Source organism: Ovis canadensis, chromosome 20 (assembly GCF_042477335.2).
Source record: "Ovis canadensis isolate MfBH-ARS-UI-01 breed Bighorn chromosome 20, ARS-UI_OviCan_v2, whole genome shotgun sequence".
Taxonomy (NCBI): Eukaryota; Metazoa; Chordata; class Mammalia; order Artiodactyla; family Bovidae; genus Ovis; species Ovis canadensis.
The window spans coordinates 53,789,739-53,814,563 of NC_091264.1; the positions used below are offsets into that span (position 1 = coordinate 53,789,739).

The window sequence follows — 24,825 nt, forward strand, 5'->3', positions numbered from 1 at the left end:
GCCAGTATAAATGCTTACAGTTGTCAGACTTCAGGTGATGCTTTTCATAACTCAGAGCAGATGAGGGCCGAATCAGAGTGAGGGTTTGAACTAATGCAGTGGCAAACGGCATGGTAAAGAAAGAACAAATGGAGGGAGATCTCAGAAGCAGAACTGAATGGGGCCTGATCCCTGATTGGATGTAGGGGATGAGGGAGAAGGAAGAGCCCAGGCTGCTGGCACCACTAACTGAGAGTAAGAATAAAGCAGCCGTAAAGGATGGCTTTCCCTAAGCCATCATTAAGGAAAATGATTTAAAACCTGTAGAATCTGAGGAGTCTCTAGGACATATGGAAGACTTGTCCAGTAAGCCATCAACAGAGATCCAGAGTGGAGGGTCTTTTAGGAATTCCCATCAGTTAGGTGGTGACCACGGATGAGATTAACAAGAGCTGAGATCACCCACAAAAGGTAGCATGCTGTAGAGCGACAAAGGGACTTTCCACACATACACAAACTATCGCCCACTCGTTATTACATAACCTTAAACAAGCTATTTAACATATTCAAAACTCTGTCGTGTCCGACTCTTTGTGACCCCATGGACTATACTGTCCGTGGAATTCTCCAGGCCAGAATCCTGGAAGTGGATAGCCTCTCTCTTCTCCAGGGGATCTTCCCAACCCAGGTTTTCGCATTGCAGGCAGATTCTTTACCAGCTGAGCCACACAAGGGAAGCCCAAGAATACTGGAATGCATAGCCTATCCCTTCTCCAGCAATCTTCCCGACCCAGGAATCAAACCAGGGTTTCCTGCATTGCAGGTGGATTCTTTACCAACTGAGCTATCAGGGAAGCCCTCAAACAAGTTATTTAACATATTCAAAACTCAGTTTGTTCCTGCATAAGAGAGGAATGATGATACTCATCTCACAGGTGGTGGTGAGGCTCAGTGAGAGGTTTGTAAAGTAGCTAGCACAGTGTCTGATGGCATTATATGAGTCTTGAAGGTGGGGTAGTGAATGTCACTTCCTGGAACTGTGCGGTATACAACCTGCTCAGCTGTACAGCATGGCCCTGCCCTGATACACAGCAGGAACGCACTCAGTGTTGTTAAGTGTTATTAATCTTAGAAGGAAGGAGAGAAGAAAAAATTCAAAAAAGAGAACCCATAGAAACACCAGTATTTATAAGGTAGATAAAAGAAGAGTCCTCATATAAACCTAAGAAGGAACTGCTTCTTTTAGACTACAAAAGTAGATGTAACTTGTGATATCTCAGACTGAGAAGTAAAATCCAGTCACTGCAATCTACAAAAATACTTTTTATCTTTCTGAGCAACGATAAACATAACACTATAAATTGTTCACCAGAGTCCGTAGTCATGTTGACCTTCACCACAATAGAGAATTTCCTAATCTGAATTACAGACTTTCCTATGTTGCTGTTGTTGTTCAGTTGCTAGGTCATGTCTGACTCCTTGTGACCCCAGGCAAACAAAATCTTGACATTAGTGGTAACTAATCCAAACTGTAGGCATTGTATTAACTTGTAACATACCTAAAGTCATGTAAAAGCAAGACCAAAATAAATCTAAAGCATACTTAGCCAAAAAATACAAATATAGAAATATACGTATTAGATTACTAGATATGTATAAGATACTTGTATAATATAAAACATATTATATAATATGTAATATGTAACATTATATATATATACATAAAACACACACTAATCCTATATAATACAGAAATCAACAAATGGATTTTCTTTTTAGAAAATTAATTAAAGAAAAATTAGATTCATTCTGATGCTACTGAAATTACTCTTTTCACCTACTTTACTCTGTTAGTAACAGCCACCTTAGTCTTGACATCCTGATTACATGCTGCATTAAAACTTTTTTCTTTTTCTTTTTTTATTGAAGGATAATTGTTTTACAGAATTTTGTTGTTTCCTGTCAAACCTCAAGATGAATCAGCTATAGGTATACATATATCCCCTCCCTTTTGAACCTCCCTCCCATCTCCCACCCCATCCCACCCCTCTAGATTGAGAAAGAGCCCCTCCTGAGTTTCCTGAACCATGCAGCAAATTCCTGTTGGCTACCTATTTTACATTTGGTAATATAAGTTTTCACGTTACTCTTTCCAAACATCTCACCCTCTCCTCCCCTCTCCCCATGTCGAAAAATCTATCCTCTATGTCTGTTTCTCCACTGCTGCTGTAAATAGATTCTTCAGTACCATTTTTCTAGATTCTGTATGTACACATTAGAATACGGTATTTATCTTTCTCTTTCTGACTCACTTCACTCTGTATAATAGGTTCTAGGTTCATCCACCTCATCAGAACTGACTCAAAGGTGTTCCTTTTATGGCTGAGTAATATTCCATTGTGGATATGTATCACTACTTCTTTATCCATTCATCTGTCGATGGACATCTAGGTTCTAGCTATTGTAAATAGTGCTGCAATGAACAATGGGATACATGTCTTTTTCAGTTTTGGTTTCCTCAGGGTATATGCCTAGATTAAAACTTTTTAAAAATTTTGTTAATAATTTGTTTGGTTTTAATAAATCAGATGAAAGAACACAAGTATTGGGAAACCAACTTCTGCAAGAGGTGTCATTCTCTCTCCATGAGAAAAATTTAATGCAAAGGTCATGGTATTCTGCCACTGACAGTTTGGTTACCTGTCATTTCCAAAGGCCTACCATTTCATTCACATTTTCCTGCTGGATCTAACAGGGCTCATCTTTCAACATTTATTGACAGTACTGAATGTAAGAACTAAGAATAAGACACAATATGAAATAAGGCTAAGAACATTACAAAATATGAAAAAAAAAAAAAAACTATGCCAGAGATTCGTTCAGGGTGACATGGTGGTCAAACTATTGATAAATGGAAAGTCAAAATATGACCCAGAACTGATTACCCAGTTATGTCTGCCTTGATAACAAAAGTTTTCAAAAAGTTGGAGACATGTCATTTTTGTCCTATTATTTCATACATACAAGAGCATCTCAAAACCAGCTGGGCTGCAATAAAAAATCTGACTAGAATGACCATCATCAAAAAGTATACGAATAGTACATGCTAGAGAGGGTGTGGAGAAAAGGGAACCCTCCTACAGTGTTAGTAGGAATGTAAACTGGTACAACCACTAGGGCGAATAATACGGAAGTACCTTAAAAACTAAAACCAGAACTACCATATCATCCAGCAATCCCACTCCTAGGCATATATCCAGAGATAATCACAATTCAAAAAGATATGTATATCCCAGTGTTCATTGCAACACTGTTTGCAATAGTGAAGACACAGAAGCAGCCTAAATGTTCAGGGACAGATGAATGGATAAAGAGGATATGGTACATATATCCAGTGGAATATTACTCAACCATAAAAAAAGAATGAAAGCATGCCATTTGCAGCAACATGGATGGACCTAGGGATTATCACACTAAAGTCAGTCAGACAGAGAAAGACAAATATCATATGATACCATTTATATGTGGAGGAATCTAAAAATGTCATACAAATGAATTTTGTATGATATAAATCTATTTACAAAGGAGAAACAGACTCACAGATTTAGAGAACAAACTTATGGTTACTGGGGCAAAGGAGCAGGGGAAAGGATATTAGGGACTTTGGGAAAGATATGTACACTCTGCTATATTTTAAATGGATAACCAACAAGAACCTGTTATATAGCACAGGGAACTCTGCTCATAGTTATATGGCAGCCTGGATGAGAGGGGAGTTTGGGAGAGAATGGATACATGTATATGTATGACTGAGTTGCTTTGCTGTGCACTTGAAACTATCAGAACATTATTAATTGGCTATGCTCCAATATAAATTTTAAAGTTTATAAGTAATAATAAATTGAAAAAAATAAAGGAAACAAATGTGCTACTTAATTTTTCATTAAACTTTGCATTCCTTTAGCTCATTTTCTGCCAAAGGGGACTATCCCACAATAAATGGTAACGTTTTCAACAATAAAACAAATAGGTATAGATTTGCACCCTACAAAAGTGACAAAACGACCCTATCAGGAGCAGTCAAGCTTTCTACACTTGCCACCCACCTCACCAGCAGTCAGCCTGGCAGCTTCATGCTTTTCAGAGGCCACAGTGGGGGTCTTGGCACAAGCGGTCCATGAAGGAGCTGACAGGGTGAGCAGCACCAAGTTCTCCTCCCACGCCCTGAAGACTGGACTGAGAGTTGTCTTCAGCCACCAACGCTGGAACGTTTTTCATTTTCTTAGTGAGTGCTCTGAACACTGTTCTCCAGAGAGAGGCATAAGTTAACTTGGATTTGGAGAGAATTGGTGGGGAAGACAGGGTTATATGCACCATCTTTCACATTTAAACATGTGTTAAAGTGCAAACACTCTTTTTAAGACATACATCTCACACACTATGCGAGGAGATCACAGTAAATCCTGAAGTTACAAGGTGGGAGACTTCTACCTCGTTTTACTTTGTTGTTGTTCAGTCGCTAAGTCGGTCCAACTCTTTGAAACCCCACGGACTGAAAAACATCAGACTTCTCTGTCCTCCTCTATCTCCTGGAGTTTGTTCAAGTTCATGTCCACGGAGTTGGTGATGCTATCGAACCATCTCATCCTCTCATCTTATTTTAGTGCATTTAAAAATAATATTTCCTTAAAGTCCAGAACCAATGCCAAATGGGAAACAACAACCAGCACAAACTGGAAATTCTATAGTAATTATCTGTTTAAAATTTCTACATAAGTCAATATTGATCTTTTATGTTTTACTTATAAACATGTCCATTTCTTCAATATTTTCATTTTTTTCTAGAGAGTTTCGTGCATAGTCTTCATGTATAATTCTCATAATTTCTCCAACTTCCCTGCTTTATGTGGTTGTGTCTGTTTCCTCATTCCTGTGTATATTTTTTCCAGGTTTTAAAATCTTATTTAGCCTCTTTCTCTATTTTTTCTTCATTACATTAATTCCAACTTTTAAAACTTTATCAGTTCTTTAATAAGTTTTCCTTTGAGTAAAGTTTTATGTATATGCTATGCCCTAAAAGTTTGGATATGTGCAATTTTTTTATTGCTTTCTCTTTATTCTTTTATCAAAGGTTTATTTGGGAGAGTTTCTTAGTTTCCCAGTGGTTTGGGGGGGTGTCATATTTTTATTATTAATTTCTAATTTAAATGGCTTATGATTAAGGAATGTGATCTAAAAAAAACTCTACTTTTGATATTTGTTATAGTTTTACTTTGTTTTAGGCCAATTTAGTAATTCTATTTCTAGTCATTGGCATTTGGAAAATTGCACGTCTCCAAAGAAATGCTCCCTGAAAGAGGACTTACTTGGTGATGTGACTAGGTAACCTGCGCTGCTCACCTAAAATCTAACCCTCAGACAATGGCTCATGCTGCAAAAGAATTCTCACTTGCAAATCTGGAACTGTTACATCTCTAAGTAGAAAACAAGGCAACTAATTATTTTTAACAGACAGATGGATTGTACCAGCTTGGAATTTAATTTGAAAAAAAAAAAAAAAACACACACGAAGACATACAATACTCCTGAATGATGCCCAGCAAGCACCTCATTCAAGTTTTTATTTTTCCAGCCTGGCATCTCAATTTCTCCTCCGCATTAGTAAACATTCATAAGCATAAAGCAAACCCTCCGTCCTTCAAATCCAAGAGAAACACATTTGTCTTGCACGTCAAGAGTGCCTCAATGTGATTCACTCAAACCTGGACATGAAAGGGGTTAGAAGTATTTCAAATGCAAGCATCTGCTAAAATATTTAGTCCCACCAACGCTTTGAAGACTCTGTACTCAAATCAAATCTTGGCGATCTAAGACACAAACAATGAGCACATTTAAGAGAGGAAATCTTGTTTAAAAACACCAAAGAAATTCCAAACTTTTACAAAAGAACCAGCTGATATTTCAGCAAAGATACACTTGCAGGCAGGCTGTTGTATTAAAAGTTTCTCCTGAAAGTTCATAAAGGTAAAGTGAAATCTCCCTCAGGCCTGGTGTGTTTGAAGAAGGAACAGATTATATTATTGAGCATCTACTGTATACCAGGCAAGGTACTTGTACTAAGCATTTTGTATACACTATCTCTTTGAACCTTCACAAAAGTCATCACTATAGAAAATAATCTTATTGTAGAAAATAATCGTATGTACCTGCATTTTAAAATGATTGGTAATGGATATAAAGGAAAGGCTCATTAAAACATAAATTCAGCTATAAAGTTCTCTCATGACACAGTCCATTTAGAGTTAAAGACTCCAATATTTTTACCTCTAAGTTGAGAAGAGTCCCCTAAAACTTGTAAGATTTCAGTTTATGATTCCAGCAAACTTTTGTCTTAAACACGGACAAATATGCCCATCCATTTACCTTCAAATAATTGTTGTGCAAAAAATTAATTAAATAATAAGTCATCTAATCAAATGACCTCACGAGATCTAATCCCAGCTGGTATTAACCGATTGACCCAGTGGATCACAGAGGTAATTCTGGTTAATAACCTAAACAATTTAAATTGGCACAAAGTTCAAAGTAACATGCAACCTATCTACCCTTTTAGATTCATCTTCTGCCCATTTCACTTTGCATCTAAATTCCAGCCATGCTAAGCTATTTTCAGGCACACGGAATTTCCCAAGCCCAGGCAATTCTTCCCCACCTCTCTCACCTGATGAAGAACTCCTCAATTACCAAAATGTCACCCAAGGTGTACCTTTTCTGACACCCCCCTCCCTCTATCTACCTTCTCCCACATCTTGATAGATGGCCTTCTCTGGTCTTCCTCCCTTAGTACGAGGATCTGACCCTACTATAACACTCATTCTTTTATTCAGTAAATATTTATTAAGCTCCTATTATTGACCAGGTTATTTATTAAGTGCCGGGACTACAAGGGTAAAAAAGCCTTCAGGTGGTGTAAGAAAAGACAGACACCTATGCAAGTGAGAGCAGTGCCAGCCAGATCCAGGAAGGCAGCTGTGTGAGCCCCACCCTGTAACAGGGGAGGAACCGAGTGGGCAGAAGTGTGAGAATCCAACAGGGAGGAGGCTGGAGAAGAGAAATTGCGTGAGTACATGTAGAAAGATGGACAACAGATAAGCTTTGTTGATGGCAGAAAACTGCTCCAGCAGAGGCATTTGATTAATAAACTGAAAAAGACTCACTTACAAAACTTGTTCAAGCTATTATAAAAGCAAAAGATAATCATAGAAAGTCAACCCTAATTTTACTCCTAATTGTTGTTAATATCCAGGGCTTTCTTAAACTCAAAAAGGCTTATTAGTGATATGTTAAAACTTTCAAATTTTATCTAAAAACAAAAGTATTTAGAGTACAGTTGCTTTACAATGTTGTGTGAGTTTCAATTGTACAGCAAAGTGAATCCGTTATATGTGTGTGTGCTAAGTCACTTCAGTTGTGTCCGACTCTTTGCGACCCCATGAACTGTAGCCCACCAGGCTCCTCTGACCATGGGCTTCTCCAGGCAAGAATACTGGAGTGGGTAGCCATTCCCTTCTCCAGGGGATCTTTCCAACCCAGGCATCGAACCCAGGTCTCCTGCACTGCAGGCAGATTTTTTACTCTCTGAGGCACCAAGGAAGCCAAAACAGAACCATGTGGAGATGCCGAGGATCAAACCTGGGACCTCATACATGCAAAGCATGTGCTCTAGCACTGAGCTACATCCCTTAGTATATAAACATATATCCATTCTTTTTTAGGTTTCCTTCTCATTCAGGTCATCACAGACCACAGACCATTGAGTAGAGTTCCCTGTGCTATACAGTAGGTTCTCATTAGTTATCTGTTTTATACATAGTATGTTTATATGTCAATAAAAGGGTATATATAACTGCTCTGATAGGCATTAGTGAATAAAGAAACCCTTCCATCGTGTGAGACGTTAACATAGCAAACTGAGAAATGGGATAAGCAGGGGAGACGCACTCACCTTTCCTTGTCAGGATGAGAATGAAACAAGACAGATGGTATGAACGTGGGTGCAAGGCTCCTAGACCATTCTATTGGGATTAGGGGGCCCTGGTCAAGAATCTGTTTCCTTTCCATGACCTAAGGCACACACACACACTCCTCGGTTTGGAGAATCATCAATCCAAAAAACTGTATGCTCTTTGATCAACAGAGGCAAAACTTTTCAGAGTGACCAGTGTAATGACATTGTTACTTAAGTTCTAAAGAAAAAACTTCCAAACTTTTTAACCTGCACTTTTTATACATATTCCTATAGGATCTTAGACAACATAGCATCTGCAGTACTTACCTCTAGCAACCAAAATGGAAATGAGGAAGCAGAAATCAGATACCATCATCCTCAAAAGAACACGGTAGACCTGGGTGGCCGGCTGCCTGTTCATGCTGACTGTTTCAGTTTAACAGTTCAGGTGGCTCCAGGTGTTCCTTTGACATCAGCTTATGCCTGATTATTATCAGAAAACATGGTAGCAATACATGCCCCAAAGAAACAGAGTCATTGTGAGCCACGTCATGCCCTGAATCATGCTATCCTTGATTTCACACTGCATTCAAGAAAGATCAAATGGTCAACTATACTCCAATAAAAAAATTTTTTTAATTATTATGTTGTATGCCTGCAACCAATATAATGTGATATGCCAATTATATCTCGAATGAATGAACAGAAAACCAAACAAAAATGAAATGACAATGATGCGTACATTACTTCTTCTTTTCTGCAAGAACTGAATAAAAGGCATTGAGCACAATATCCTAGTTTAAGAACAAATAAATCTTTAAACAAATGAATCCTTGCTACAATATAAACTATTTCATTATAGAGGAAGATAGTTCTAACCTCTAAGAACTAATCAAAACCTAGGTTACTATAGCAATGTGACTTCCTCTGAGTGCCTTCACAAATATCCTCTCATTGAATACACACAACCACCTCTCAGCTGAAATGGGATCATTCCCCTTTTACAGATGAGAAAACTGAGCACTGAAAAATGAGCAGACTCTCCTGGGGTCCAAGAGGCAGTTACTGTCACAACAAGGACTAGAACCTAATAACCTTGTCAAGTGATCTTTGTCGAGCACCCTTGCTTCCCAAAATAAACTTGTATGTGAAATCAAGCTCCCCTTGTTCTCAAATTGGAATCTTTTTTGGAACGAGGACAAAAATGGAAGGTTGACATAAAATGTTTAATTCTATTTTTAAATCTTTACCTTGGGCAAAAATCCAGGTGTTATGCCAAAACAAATTAGACAATACTTGTAGCTTAGCAAAAGCTCCACCTCGACCAAGAAGAAAAATAGAAAACGTACACTGAAAAGAAAGTTCAGAAACGGAGTGCGTTACTTCTCAGCAGTAGCCTTCTGCAAGAAGGAAGGGGCAAGTTTCCTGGAAGAGTGAACAGTCAAAAGAGGATGACTCAAAAGACTATTTTAGTACGAGATCCTGTTTCACCTTGTTGTCCATCTGTTTTGCTGAGAATGTAAAGCTGGCTAGGTCCAAGCCAAAAAAGAGAATGAAATCATCTGTTAAAGCCACGTATGCAGGAGCGCCATGAAGACACAGTGCTGACCTAACACGGCTGTGCCATTAGAGGCCCGTCCATACCTTCCGCTACCTGGCTGGACTTCTGTGCAACCACATTGCTTTATCCCAGGGAGGGGGGTTCAGGAATTCAGCTAAACCAATGGGGAATACTGTAAAATTCATTATTAATTTACTGCAGGCTAACTGAAGGCAAAGAACAGCTCAACTGCATATGACAAAAAAAATAGTTAATAAATATTTTACACACAGGCACAGACTAAGGACAACACCTATTTATCAAATGGTGCAGTTATCCTTCTCCTTCTACTGCTCCATCCCCCTCAACTTTTCGATCTTTCTCATGAGAGTCACAAAGGACACCACACTTACTAATTTCCACCCTCCCCTTCCTTTCGTGCCGTCTAGTACCCCTGGCATCCTTCAGTACCTAAAGCCCACACCTATAGTTCACCTGTACACCTCCTTGGTTTCTCCCTTCCTTCTTTAGAGTGAGAAAAAAAGAGGGAGGTCCATAGAGAATCAAACTAGAGAAATGCAGGGGAATTGGTATTCAGAAAGCTAGTGATTTCAGCGCTTTAGACACAGAAGAGTCCAGACTCTCACTTGAAGGGCAAGGAAACCATTTCAGCTGTGTTGTAGACCAAATGATCGTGTATAGTTTGGCTAGAGATCGAAACTAGCAAGTGTGATATGGTTTCCGTAGTAAAGTGAGTTCCAAATTCTAAACCACTGATCTGCAAAGAAACTTTTGGAACACTTAATATTCATTAAGTTTGGGCCACCTACCAAAAAAATGTAACAATCAGTGGTTCCCCCTGAGTTGTTCTTTTCAGCTATAGAAGATTATACAGAATGTATACACATGGATAACTGGGTGCTGAGATTTGACCTCCTTCCTTAGAAGCTGCTCCAAATGAGAAAAGAGTCGGTGACCCTTGGTGCCCTAAGAATCCCAGGTGAATTTATTCTTCTCACTGTGCTCAGTGAGAGAAATGGAACTCACTTCTTGATAATTAGTGACTACAGGGGAAAGGACACTCAGCATTATCATAAAGAGACAGTAAAGACAATAGGCTGGAAGATAGTTCTACTCACTTTACACTGGCAAAGAATCAGTGGAATTGTTGCCATTGCAGCTTAAGGCAGAACTTGAGTTCCAAGGAGGCATGTAGTTTCTTCTGTGCAGAAACTGTAAACATACTCCTATGTGTGTTTGTGTGTGTGCATGTGTGTGTATGTGTGTGCATGCGCACACGTGTGTGTGTGCACGTGCGTCTGTCTGTGTAGAGCCAAGTGAGCTGCAAAGAACAAGATTAGGGGACAATGATGATGCAGCTCAAAACAGGATGATCACTGATATGACAATATACTGGCCAAGCCTACTCTAGTCCTAATTTCTCTTCAAAGAGCTATAATCATGGGTCGAAGCTGAAGGGGAACTTTAGACTTTCCCGTGAATTAGAGTACCCAGAATCAGTTGTAGTCAAACCATGTGAGTAAGAAAAGACCAGAGTCATTCATTCCTACCAACAAAGGTAATTCTTTAATTACCTTTGAATTTTTTGATGTAATTCTGCCTCCTTTAGCTAAAAGTTGATTGGGCCCAGAACAGATGGATGTCTGAAGCAGAGTTAATCAGATTTTCTCTATCAGGAATGTGGAATGTGCATTTAGGGACAGACATCTCTCTGCTTGGCTGATTCTGTATGGTAGCCATATTCCATCATGTATATGAACATCAGAACAAACGAGAGAGGAAGCAATAAAGCAGGTGTGCAAGAGAGGAGGTAAGAAAAGAGCCAGGGAAAGAAAATGATTCTCCAGTTCTCAGTTCCAGTTTCTTCCAGAAGCCGGCTGCATTCCTATCTTTGGAGTTCCTTAAGACACGCCTTGTCCTTATAATAATTTTTTCCTTTCTGTCAAAGCTAGCCCAAATTTATTTCAGTTATTTGAAATCAGAAACACCTTGGTTAAACTACATTACCATAGAGTAAATCATCATACCATGAAAAAAAGCGTAGATTTTTGAATCTGTCAATGCTGAATCCAAATCCTAGCTCCACTGAATATTAGGTGTCTCATCTAGAGGGAGTTTCCTAGCCTCTCTGAGGCTTGGTCTCAGATAACTGTCATGCACAGTTTCTGTGAAAATCAGAAAATCATACACAGAGCCTGTGGACAGCACAGACTAAATGATAACTTCCAGTAGAATGCACTGGCGCAGCAGTCATGACGGCAGCCGTGGTATGGCCAAGGACATGGAGATAGGAGGGTTATATAAAACATCAGAATTACAGACACAGAAAGATACTTTTCTTAAAGTCTTTACTTGACAAAATAACTCAATCCAACCCAAGTTTCTTTTCTTGTTTTGGCCCACCAAGCAGCTTGCCGATCTTAGTTCCCCACCCAGGGAGCAAACCTAAGCCCTTTGTCCTGTCCTCAACACTGGACCACCAGGTCCAGTTTCTTTACTGAGTTTCTCTAGTATATGCAAAGTATGGTTTGTGTGCTCAGTTGCTCGGTCATATCCAACTCTTTGTGACCTCATGGATGGTAGCCCACCAGGCTCCTCTGCCCATGGGAATTTCCAGGCAAAAATACTGGAGTGGGTTGCCATTTCCTTCTTCAGGGGATCTTCCTAACACAGGGACTGAACCCACATCTCTTGCATCTCCTGCACTGGCAGGTGGATTCTTTACTACCACACCATCTAGGAAGCCCAAAAAGCAGAGCTTCCCTGATTGCTCAGCAGATAAAGAATCCACCTTCAATGCAGAAGATGTGGGTTCGATCCCTGGGTAGGAAAGACTCCCCTGGAGGAGGGCATGGCAACCTACTCCAGCATTCTTGCCTGAAAAATCCCATGGACAGAGGAGCCTGGCAGGCTATGGTCCATGGGGTCACAAAAAGTCAGACAAGACTGAAGCTACTGAGCACATATGAAGAGACTCTAAATATGGTTTAAATTTAAAATTATTTTTAATCTATCATCTACCAAAAATTCCTTCATGGTGAAGGGAAAGCATGGTGTATTTGAAGGACTTATAGAATTCAATAGGGCTGGATTATAAAGAAGGTGAAAAAGATTGCTCTGAGATTAGGTTGAAGAGGTAGACACAGACAATGGAGAGGAAATCTGTAAGTTTAAGAGTTAAACTAAAAGACCATGGGAAGCTTTTTAAAGCAAATTGACATTGGCAGAAATTTATTTTTTTTTTAGTATCACCCTGGCTGCGGCATAGAAATAGATTGAACAGAAGCAAAATTTAATGCAGGTGCTTCTCAGTAAGAATATATTTCAGTAGTCCAAGTGGGAAATGATGCTGGTGGTAGCAAGGGGCCTGGAGAAAAGTAAGCATTTCTTACATTATATAAGACACAGAACTGGCAGGACTAGAGGATTAGTAGGATGTTAGACATGTAGGATGTCAAGAAATCACTGTTGGGACTTCCCTGGTGATTCAGAGGTTAAGACGCCAAGCTTCCAGTGCAGGGGGCACAGGTCCGATCCCTGGTGAGAGAACTAAGATTCAACATGCCTCACAGTGTGCTGGCCAAAAAGAAAGTGAATAATCCTGACAAACACCAACTCAGTCGGGTGATCAAAGCCAACATCAACAGCGGTGGCAAGTCATATTGACAGTGTGTACCCTTGACACAATGACACTTTATTTCTGTGGTCAAACTCCCCTAACCCCAGCCTAATTGCTAAGAAGAGCATCAGGGAAATCCTAAATCCCAGTTGAGGGATTAAGTGTGTATGATCAGATATGTTTAGCCTATAGCTGACAATACTCCTCAAAAACAAGGAAAGTCTGAGAAACATACCCAAGAGGAGCCTGAGAAGAGATGACGACTAGATTGTATGCGGTATCGTCCATGAGATCTTGGAGCAGAAAAAGAGGGCAAAGGGTAGAAACGAAGGAAGTCAGAATAAAGTATGAACTTTGGTTCATTTTAAAATGATGATGATAATCTGACAGCTGTGCCCTGCAGGTAAGGCTCCCTTCTTCCTTACTGCAAAGACTCTCAGAGACTGCTGCAGTCCAAGTGGATGGGAAAAATATGCTCCCGAGCGGGAAAGGAGGCAAGCTCATTGTAGTGTACACACCATACAGTTATCTGAGGCAACGGGTAACAGGCGTCAGTGCTGAAATTCAAAGGCAGCACATAACACAAAGAGAGGTCTACCTGGAGAAGGCCAACTGGCCACCCATTCAGTGACATTCCCTTGGTGAATTCATCTCTGCCCGGGATCAGCCCTCAGCCTGACAGACTCAGCAAACTACTCGCTGGTATCTTGAGGTTAATCAAATCCACGGATAATGACTCATGCTAACTAAATATCCAGAATGATACAGAGAAAGAGAATGCCACACTGTCAGGCAAACCCAAGACACAGGGCTGGGCAGGGTAGGGCCTGACAGTCTGCATTTCTAACAAGCTTCCAGGTGATGCCCATACAGCTGGTCCATGGACCACACTTTGAATAGCAAGGGTCTGAGCAAGCTATAAGAGAAATCAGTGTCAAGTTTATTGATGAGCTGAGTATCAAGCAGATCACGAGAGAGGTTGACCACTTAACTGTCGATGCCAGCAGGCTTTGGTTTCCTGATGTAGCCATCTCCAAAGCAGAGACAGAAACCCACTACTATGAGGTCTCAGTGTTTGTGGTATCCTTTCCTCTGGATGAGGCTCATATGGGATTGCCAACGTGCAGAGATTCTTCCTACCTATGCTTCCACATTTAATCTCCTCCCACCTCCAGTGGGAGGAAGATTCTTCATGTGCAAATAAAACACCTTCAATTAGTTTGTGACCTGGTTTTGCAGACTGAGGACTCATTCACTCCAAGGGGACCTGGTAAATCTCTGTACTGACCTAGTGCATATAAATTTCCTAGATGGGCTCTCTAAAGAAACTGTTGTTTCCCTTAGTTTTTTCTTTTTTTTAGCTGCACTCTTCATTGCAGTGTGCAGGCTCTCAAGTTGCAGCTTGCCTTCGTGCAGGCTTAGTTGCCCTGAGGCGTGTGGGATCTTAGTCCCCCAATCAGGGATCGAACTCACATCCCCTGCATTAGAAGGTGGACTCTTAACCATCTGACCGCCAGGGAAGTCCCTCCCTGCATCTCAATGGAGAAGATAAAACACTGCTCTTACACTGTTGCCACAGTAGAAAAGATTCTCATTTCTAAACTATTTACGGAGCCCCGGTTGAGTGTGACACACATCAGCGGAGGGAATGTTCAGTTCAGTTCAGTTGCTCAGTTGTGTCCAACTCTTTGCGACCCCATGAATCACAGTACACCAGGCCTCCCTGTCCATCACCAACTCCCGGAGTTCACTCAAACTCACATCCATTGAGTCGGTGATGCCATTCAGCCATCTCAACCTCTGTCGTCCCCTTCTCCTCCTGCCCCCAATCCCTCCCAGAATCAGAGTCTTTTCCAGAGTTAACTCTTCACATGAGGTGGCCAAAGTACTGGAGTTTCACCTTCAACATCAGTCCTTCCAAAGAGCACCTAGGACTGATCTCCTTTAGGATGGACTGGTTGGATCTCCTTGCAGTCCAAGGGACTCTCAAGAGTCTTCTCCAACACCACAGTTCAAAAGCAACAATTCTTCAGCGCTCAGCTTTCTTCACAGTCCAACTCTCACATCCACACATGACTGCTTGAAAAACCATAGCCTTGACTAGATGGACCTTAGTCGGCAAAGTAATGTCTCTGCTTTGGAATATGCTATCTAGGTTGGTCATAACTTTCCTTCCAAGGAGGAAGCGTCTTTTAATTTCATGGCTGCAATCACCATCTGCAGTGATTTTGGAGCCCCCCAAAAAAAAGTCTGACACTATTTCCCCATCAGTTTCCCATGAAGTGATGGGACCAGATGCCATGATCTTCATTTTCTGAATGTTGAGCTTTAAGCCAACTTTTTCACTCTCCTCTTTCACTTTCATCAAGAGACTTTTTAGTTCCTCTTCACTTTCTGCCATAAAGGTGGTGTCATCTGCATATCTGAGGTGATTGATATTTCTCCCGGCAATCTTCATTCCACCTTGTGCTTCTTCCAGCCCAGAGTTTCTCATGATGTACTCTGCATATAAGTTAAATAAGCAGGGTGACAATATACAGCCTTGACGTACTCTTTTTCCTGTTTGGAACCAGTCTGTTGTTCCATGTCCAGTTCTAACTGTTGCTTCTTGACCTGCATACAGGTTTCTCAAGAGGCAGGTCAGGTGGTCTGGTATTCCCATCTCTTTCAGAATTTTCCACAGTTTATTGTGAGCCACACAGTCAAAGGCTTTGGCATAGTCAATAAAGCAGAAATAGATGTTTTTCTGGAACTCTCTTGCTTTTTCCATGATCCAGCGGATGTTGGCAATTTGATCTCTGGTTCCTCTGCCTTTTCTAAAACCAGCTTGAACACCTGGAAGTTCATGGTTCACGTATTGCTGAAGCCTGCTTGGAGAATTATGAGCATTACTTTACTAGCATGTGAGATGAGTGCAATTGTGCAGTAGCTTGAGCATTCTTTGGCATTGCCTTTCTTTGGGATTGGAATGAAAAGTGACCTTTTCCAGTCCTGTGGCCACTGCTGAGTTTTCCAAATTTGCTGGCATATTGAGTGCAGCACTTTCACAGCATCATCTTTCAAGATTTGAAATAGTTCAACTGAAATTCCATCACTTCCACTAGCTTTGTTCATAGTGATGCTTTCTAAGTCACAAGAGAAGACTCTACACATGGACATCACCAGATGGTCAACACCGAAATCAGATTGATTATATTCTTGCACCCAAAGATGGAGAAGCTCTATACAGTCAACAAAAACAAGACCAGGAGCTGACTGTGGCTCAGACCATGAACTCCTTATTGCCAAATTCAGACTTAAACTGAAGAAAGTATGGAAAACAACTAGACCATTCAGATATGACCTAAATCAAATCCCTTATGATTATACAGTGGAAGTGAGAAATAGATTTAAGGGACTAGATCTGATAGATAGAGTGCCTGATGAACTATGGATGGAGGTTCGTGACATTGTACAGGAGACAGGGATCAAGACCATCCCCATGGAAAAGAAATGCAAAAAAGCAAAATGGCTCTCCGGGGAGGCCTTACAAATAGCTGTGAAAAGAAAAGGAGAAAAGGAAAGAAGCATCTGAATGCAGAGTTCCAAAGAATAGCAAGAAGAGATAAGAAAGCCTTCCTCAGCGATCAATGCAAAGAAATAGAGGAAAACAACACAATGGGCAAGACTAGAGATCTCTTCAAGAAAATTAGAGATACCAAGGGAACATTTCATGCAAAGATGGGCTCGACAAAGGACAGAAATGGCATGGACCTAACAGAAGCAGAAGATATTAAGAAGAGGTGGCAAGAATACACAGAAGAACTGTACAAAAAAGATCTTCATGACCCAGATAATCACAATGGTGTGATCACTCACCTAGAGCCAGACATCCTGGAATGTGAAGTCAAGTGGGCCTTAGGAAGCATCACTATGAACAAAGCTAGTGGAGGTGATGGAGGGAATGTAGAGCTGAGCAAAAAGCGCACCAGACTCCAGTCCTGAGGGCAAGGTCGCCATCTGAGAGCAGTGACAGGCTTCCTGTCTTCAGAACAGCTCCGCAGAACTTCTAATCTTATGAGCTTCTACTTTCTCCTTGTTGTCAGCTCCAGCTTTCTCAGACCTTGGGTTTAACAGCCCTGGGGACACAGACACCCACGCTGAACTACAACCTGCTCAGCTGGGTTGAATGCATCCTACAGCACTTTCCCCCAGTTTATCATCTGCCCATTTATGTTCACGTGGCCCTGCAAAAACCCAAGAATAACTAACCCCACAAAGTTCTGCCAGGTCACATCAAAGCATATTAAAAAGGAGACAACTCTCTGGAAACCCAGTACCAATCAAGAGAGAGCAAATAATGAAGTTACGAACAGGACATGAAAAAGCATATTTTTCTGACAGACTGGTTTAGCAGAAGAGGAAATAATGACTCCACTTCAGTCATTCAGCTGTTTCCACTCATGCCTACTAAGGGAAAACACCACGTGGTGGGTAGTCCTCAAAGTCTAGCATGCAGAAGAGTCATCTGGAACGTCTATTCCTAGGTTCTCACTCTCCCTAATCCACCCTCAGCCCAGCCCATCCCCTGCTACCAGAAAGTCAGATACAGCAGGCTGGAGCTTAGAAATCTATATTTTAAATACCACTCCCCCTTCCGCAGTTGATTCCAAGAAATACTGACTTAAGTCTGAATTTTCACTCTCTTTTAGTGGTTTTCAACTCTGGCTCACATTTGATTTCTGTAATCAGCTTAAAAAAAAAAAAAGTTCTCCATGCCTGTACACAGTCCACCAAGACCCCAAAACAATCAAATCGGGATGCCCAGTGTATGAGACCCAGGCATCAGTGTTCTTTCGAGGCTCCCAGGGAATTCAGTGTTTGGTGTTTCCAAGTGGTACTATTTGTCTGTGTTGTTAGACATCAGATTCCAAGGCCCTCCCTGAAGATTCTGATTCACTAGGTCTGTCTGGGGCACAGCCCTAGAATCTACCAGTCACACAGGTGCCCCAGGGGATTCTTACAATGGGATTTGAGAAATGTGCCTCTCTCAATTAGGTGAATCACAGCCCCTTCTCAGCAAGGCTGCTCCAATAGAACTTTTGACTTCAGTTCTGGAACCCCTATTCTGTACAATCAACTCCAATCTAACCTGCGTTTTCCCAAAGAGAGAGAGGGAACTCACCTTACTTGATGCTACATAGTGACGGAAATCACTGCTTTATGTGGCCATGATTGCTAAAGACTCACTTCTGTTCCTGATAGAACAAATCATCTCTCCCACTCATTCAGCACTGTGTGCAAGGTCTTATCTGCACCTAGTATATGAACTAATTTAATCTTCACAACTACGTTACCAATAGGAACGCTTCTTAGTGCTACCTCTACCAATAAGGAAACTGAGGCAGAGAGGCTGAACAAACTGCCTGTTACCCATAGTCACAGGGAGAGGATGACTCTGAACCCAGACCTGGGGGGACCAACATCACCCTGTAACGGGGCTCACCAAACAAAAGCTGAAGAGCCTGCCTGTGTAACCACTTGCTGCCAGAAACAGAACACAGAAAGACTCAAGGAAGCTAAGGTTTATGTGTCCCAAGTACTGGGCTAGAAGTTTATGTATATTATTTCATCTAATCCAAGAGTCAGATATAGTCCCTATTGTCACGGACACACTCCTGACTTAATCAGTGATGGAAAAGGTTAACAGTTGTAGAGCATTATGCAAAAATAATAATAATAATAAAACTACGCAGTCAAAGAAACCTTCCAAGTAGACTTGGCAGGCGGGATACTGAAGATTTAGCCAGTTGTGGGTTTAGCATGTTGGGGCAAGAGGAGGCTGCCTGGAGAGGCACAGGGGTTGCCTATGGACAGATTCTTCAGTGAGGTGGAGCCGTGGAGATCCCTGACTCTGAGCGAGGACGGGACTTCCTGAGATCTCGGGAAGGGACAGGAGTTTTGTGCAGACACACTGCTTCTCACAGTGAATCTTAACAAGTCAGGATAAGTGGCAGAGGTCCACCCACGTCATAAAGAACCCCCCTGCCAATGCAGGAGACGCAACAGTTGCGGGTTTAACCCCTGGTTCGGGAAGATCCCCTGGAGAAGGAAATGGTAACCTGCTCCAGTGTTCTTGGCTGGGAAATCCCATGGACAAGGAGCCTGGAGGGCTACAGTCCGTGGGGGTCACACAGTCGGACACGACTGAGTGCCCACGCACACACCCCCTTGGAGGCATGACATGACACAAGCCTCCTTGAAAGATAAACTGATGTCTCCACTTCCTGCAGGGCAACATAAGAGGAATTCCTTTTGTCCTGCTTCCGGTTTCTCCCTGAGTAGTGGGAGGGAGAAAGGAACTGCAGACCCAATGCCCTGAACTCCAAGGCATCTCAGCCTTCAGCAAGAGGCCGAGAGACTGCCTGTGTTTTTATGGAAACAGTGATGAGTGACTGCTAAAAGCCACCTTTTTCCTACCTTTGTTTAGGGACACCCCACCCTGCCAATCCCAAGTAACACACCTGTCTAAGAAGAGCCACATGGAAATCTGTGGGACTCCAGGGTTCCGGAGGTCAGTGCTATCTGCTAGGTCCTGGCGCACACAAGGAGGCGCTAGCAGAACTGGAGCTCTCCACTGAACAGCTGACCACTAAAGGCTGAAAAGAAAGCAGAGACTAGATACACAGATGAGTTCCAGACAGTTTGGAAAGGGAAGGTCTAGACTAGCTGGCTAAAGGAAAGAAAAATTTCTGATTTCAGGATAATCACTCAAGAGTAACAGCTGTCATGAATCAGGGAACTCAAGCTGGGCTCTGTGACAACCTAGAAGGGTGGGATGGGGTGGGTGGGGGGAGGGAGGCTCAAGAAGGAGGGGACATACAGATACCTATGACTCAGCCATCTTGATGTGTGGCAGAAACCAACACAATATTGTAATTATCCTTAAAAACAAATACACTCAAAAAAAAAGTAACAGCTCTCTTAGCCCTCTCTCACCACAACTAAAGAAAGCCCACAGACAGCAACAAAGACCAGAACAGCCAAAAATTTGTTAATTCATTAATTTTTTAAAAAGTAACAGCTCTGATCCTAGACTATGGTCCTTTCACGTGGGCTGTGGACCACTCTGCGCCCAGAAGCATTAGCTGGAACTGAAAGGGAGGCAGTTTGCAGGTGAACCTCATCCTGACCTGAAGCAGGGGTGGAAATGCTAAGATTTCCTTGAGAGTTGTGGTCCCATCCAAGACCAAGAGCAAGCAAGTTAGTTGCATGAGAGGGACAGAATCTGACGAGTAAGGCAAATAGATAAGGAAGCAAAGTACAATAAAGTCTAAAAGAAGGGCCAGTCATCAAAAGGAAACAGATGCAATCATTTTTCACTGAAGGCAATAAATACTGAGTAAATATTTCAAATAATTCTATATTTCATTCCTTTCTTTATTGAGCTCCTACCACAATTTATTAGCAAATTTGCAAAACAAGCATTACCCCACAAAGGGGAGAAGGGAGGAGGGCAAAAGGAAAAAAAAAAAAGGCTGCTTTAAGAGTTTATTATTTTCAAACCTTCCTCTGTGTGTTTTATTCTTCCTGTACGACCGAGTAAACCATATTATCAGGCAAACTAGAATTCATGCTTGAAGCTTGCTTCACTTCTTCCATCCAAGAAATAACAGCTGACAGTGTTTAGAATTGACCATTGTTTCAAGGCAGCCAGCACTCCCACGGTCCACCTTTAACACATTCTGGTTCAAATCCATACCTATTGTCTTTCCTTTGTACATTATAAAGTCATCATTTCCTTTATGCACTACACTGTCAATGATTTCTCCACTGGCAAATACAATACCTCTTGCAGCTCACTGAACCTTCAAAGCAAGCAGCCTTACTGAATATTTAGTACGTCCTAGGCATGACAAGGAGAAGGCAATGGCACCCCACTCCAGTACTCTTGCCTGGAAAATCCCATGGACGGAGGAGCCTGGTAGGCTGCAGTCCATGGGGTCACTAGAGTCGGACGTGACTGAGTGACTTCACTTTCACTTTTTATTTTCATGCACTGGAGAAGGAAATGGCAACCCACTCCAGTGTTCTTGCCTGGAGAATCCCAGGGATGGGGAAGTCTGGTGGGCTGCCGTCTCTGGGGTCGCACAGAGTCGGACACGACTGAAGCGACTTAGTAGCAGCAGCAGCAGGCATGACAAATTTTTTAAAAAGCCTATTGTCTGTAAGAAGTATTTGACGTACATCCATAAACAGCAAACCTGATGAATTCTCCAAAAAAAAATTTTAGAAACACCTATTGGCTTAAGGAAATCAACCTTTCCCAAACTGGACAAATCCCCTTGAGAGCAAATGACCCTGTATTTTACAGATCCCCCTGTCTGTTGCCCATTTAGTTGTTACAAGGCAGGGCCTTCGTCTAGTTCTTTCACTCACTGGGCCTAATACACTGCACGGAACATAACTCACACTCAGTAAACACTGGCTGGAAGAACAGAAGTCGCTCAACATAGAAAACCAAAGCATTATGCATTTGTGAAATATCCTCGGTGCAAAAATATTTTTAAAAATTAAAGAAATAGATTTGATGAGGTTTTCAGCCAACACCTACAAGTCTTTCTACACTGACGTTTGTCTGGCATTTAACACATTATTTGGTGGAAAAGAAGACCCGTAAGAGAGCCATCTCAATGACTCTCATCTGGGAAACCCTGGACCATGGTATTAGAATTCTGACTGAGTATCACTGTGCCTTCACCTACTGGCCAGGCTTCCCAGGAAACTTCTTGACCTTTCTAAGACTCATATTTTCCTGATTTGCATAACAAAATAGGATTGCTATAAGATTATCTGATGACAGCTAACATTTATTATTTACTCTTTGCTAGAAACTGTGCTTAATTCTTTATAGGTATATAAAGATTGCCGGGAAAAATATCAATAACCTCAGATATGCAGATGACACCACCCTTAAGGCAGAAAGTGAAGAGGAACTAAAAAGCCTCTTGATGAAAGTGAAAGAGGAGAGTGAAAAAGTTGGCTTAAAGCTCAACATTCAGAAAATGAAGATCATGGCATCTGGTCCCATCACTTCATGGTAAAGAGATGGGGAAACAGTGGAAACAGTATCAGACTTTATTTTTGGGGGCTCCAAAATCACTGCAGATGGTGACTGCAGCCATGAAATTAAAAGATGCTTACTCCTTGGAAGAAAAGTTATGACCAACCTAGATAGCATATTCAAAAGCAGAGACATTACTTTGCCGACTAAGGTCTGTCTAGTCAAGGCTATGGTTTTTCCAGTAGTGATGTATGGATGTGAGAGTTGGACTGTGAAGAAAGCTGAGCGCCGAAGAATTGATGCTTTTGAACTGTGGTGTTGGAGAAGACTCTTGAGAGTCCCTTGGACTGCAAGGAGATCCAACCAGTCCATTCTGAAGGAGATCAGCCCTGGGATTTCTTTGGAAGGAATGATGCTAAAACTGAAACTCCAGTACTTTGGCCACCTCATGCGAAGTGTTGACTCATTGGAAAAGACTCTGATGCTGGGAGGGATTGAGGGCAGGAGGAGAAGGGGACGACAGAGGATGAGATGGCTGGATGGCATCACTGACTCGATGGACGTGAATCTGAGTGAACTCCAGGAGTTGGTGATGGACAGGGAGGCCTGGTGTGCTGCAGTTCATGGGGTCGCAAAGAGTCGGACATGACTGAGAGACTGAACTGAACAGAATATTTTCCAAATTTGTTATATAAACACAGAATCTCATTTAATTCTCACAACAACCTATGACTATTCTCTCCATTCTATAGATGAGGGAATGGAGGCAGCTGGTCATTTAGCTATAGGCCCAAGTCACACTGGTCAGTGAGGACCAATACCAGGGCTAAAATTTATGTAGTCTGGCTCCAAAGCTGGTGCCCCCAACCTCGGCTATGCTTGCACCTATGGGCCTAGATTGTCTCTAGGCCCAGAAAAACGTGACATTCCTGCCTCCCAGGAGAAGAACTGGGTATCTGTGATACAGAAGGGATCATTTTAGTTTACACACCCTTATGTATCTCTGGGACTTTATGCTTTAGGAATATACGCCCTATTCAGAAAAATAATATACTCCCAAAAGGTTTTGTGAAAGCTGAAATTGCTATAAGAATTGAGAAACTCAGCAATGATGCCACCCTTTATGTAAAGAGTTGAGGGGTGGATGTCATTTCCATTGTTGTTTAGTTGCTAAACGTGTCCGACTCTTCATGACCCCATGGACTGTAGCCCACCACGCTCTTCTCCCCATGGAGTTTTCCAGGAAAGAATACCGGAGTGGGCTGCCACTTCCTTCTCCAAGGGATCTTCCTGACCAAGGGATCGAACCCACATCTTCTGCATTGGCAGGTGGATTCTTAACCACTGAGCCACCTGGGAAGCGTGTCATTTTCATTATTTAACACTAAAAGCATGGTAAAATCTTAGAATCACACAAAAGGCCATTCATGTACCTGTTTACTACATGGTGAAGTTCCTAAAATAATCATTGTATTGGTTCTTTTTCTCCACTTGCAAGGTTTCATCGACCGTGCAGGAGCGTGCTCATCTCAGGGCTTCTGCACTTGCTGTTTCCCCACCAGGAGCCTTCGTCTCCCATTTATCCAGAGGCTCCACCCTTGCCTCCCTCCTTCCCGTCCGCACTTCAATATCATCTGCTCAATCATCTTCTTCTAAACACGACACTTCCTTTATTTTTCTCTATAGCACATACCCCCACGCAATGACACATGATGTTTTTACTTATTTGTTTTACTGTCTCCCCACTGCAGGCTCCTCGAATGACAGCTTCATGGAATTTCTGACTCTGCAAGTCACTGCTGCTTCCTCAGCCCCTGGAAGACAGGACCCTCATTGAATCATTGAATGAATGAATGGACTCTGGCCTATGGAATCCTCCTAAGGTGAACACTCTGAAACTCTTAAATTGAAAACTCCACCTATTTTACAGGGCCAGCTTCAGGAAAGCATGAGAAGTGACCAACATAGTATATTCTAAGAGAGAGAAAATTCTTTAGTCCAAAGTGTCACAGCAAGTAAGTCTGCCTTTGCAAATTCATTCTTCAGGGGTCTTCTGAAAACCTTTCAAATGTGTTACATCAAGTTTGCCCATTTGAACTGGGCTGGTGAAGTGGAAAAATCATGGAGATTGAATTCAGACTACAGATTTCCATGCCCGCATGGCCAGCAAGATATTTAACCTCCCTAAATTTCCTAATTTACACACACAAAGAAGTTGATAATTGGTTGGTTAACTTTATAAACATCTCATAAGACTTACATTGGTCGAAGAGGATCAAATGAGTTTATAAGCAAAGCACTCAGTAAATGCAGAGTATATTCTAACAAACTGTAAACTCTAAGAAGGAGTAACGTAACAGATGTTTCTCTCAAAGTTCTCACCAAAATAGCTAGTAAAAATTAAGTGAAATTTAAAGAACAGAAGAGAAAAGCAAATTTAATACAAAGTATGAACTTAAAATATCACTTAAATTAATACCATGTTGCTTAAACTTTGCATTTTTAAGCTTTATGAAGCAAATCTGTAACAAAATCTACAGAAAAAAGTGTGGTATGGCTGCCAGTTTAAGAATTTCCAGAGGCGGGGGGTGGGGGGTAGTTTTTAACATCACATG

At 41.6% G+C, this 24,825-nt stretch overlaps 1 protein-coding gene across 5 annotated transcripts in view; it reads right to left on the reverse strand.

Moving 5' to 3' along the window:
- RNF144B (ring finger protein 144B) overlaps positions 1-24,825 on the reverse strand; it is a 160,025-nt gene that overhangs the window by 90,190 nt on the left and 45,010 nt on the right. For 2 of the 5 annotated variants that reach the window (XM_069563332.1, XM_069563329.1), the window contains exon 1: positions 4,086-4,280. The exons of the other annotated variants lie outside the window; for them this stretch is intronic. The gene's annotated coding sequence lies outside the window, so the exon portion shown is untranslated. Of the gene's footprint in view, positions 1-4,085; positions 4,281-24,825 lie in introns of those variants that run through there. 5 annotated transcript variants of the gene reach the window in all.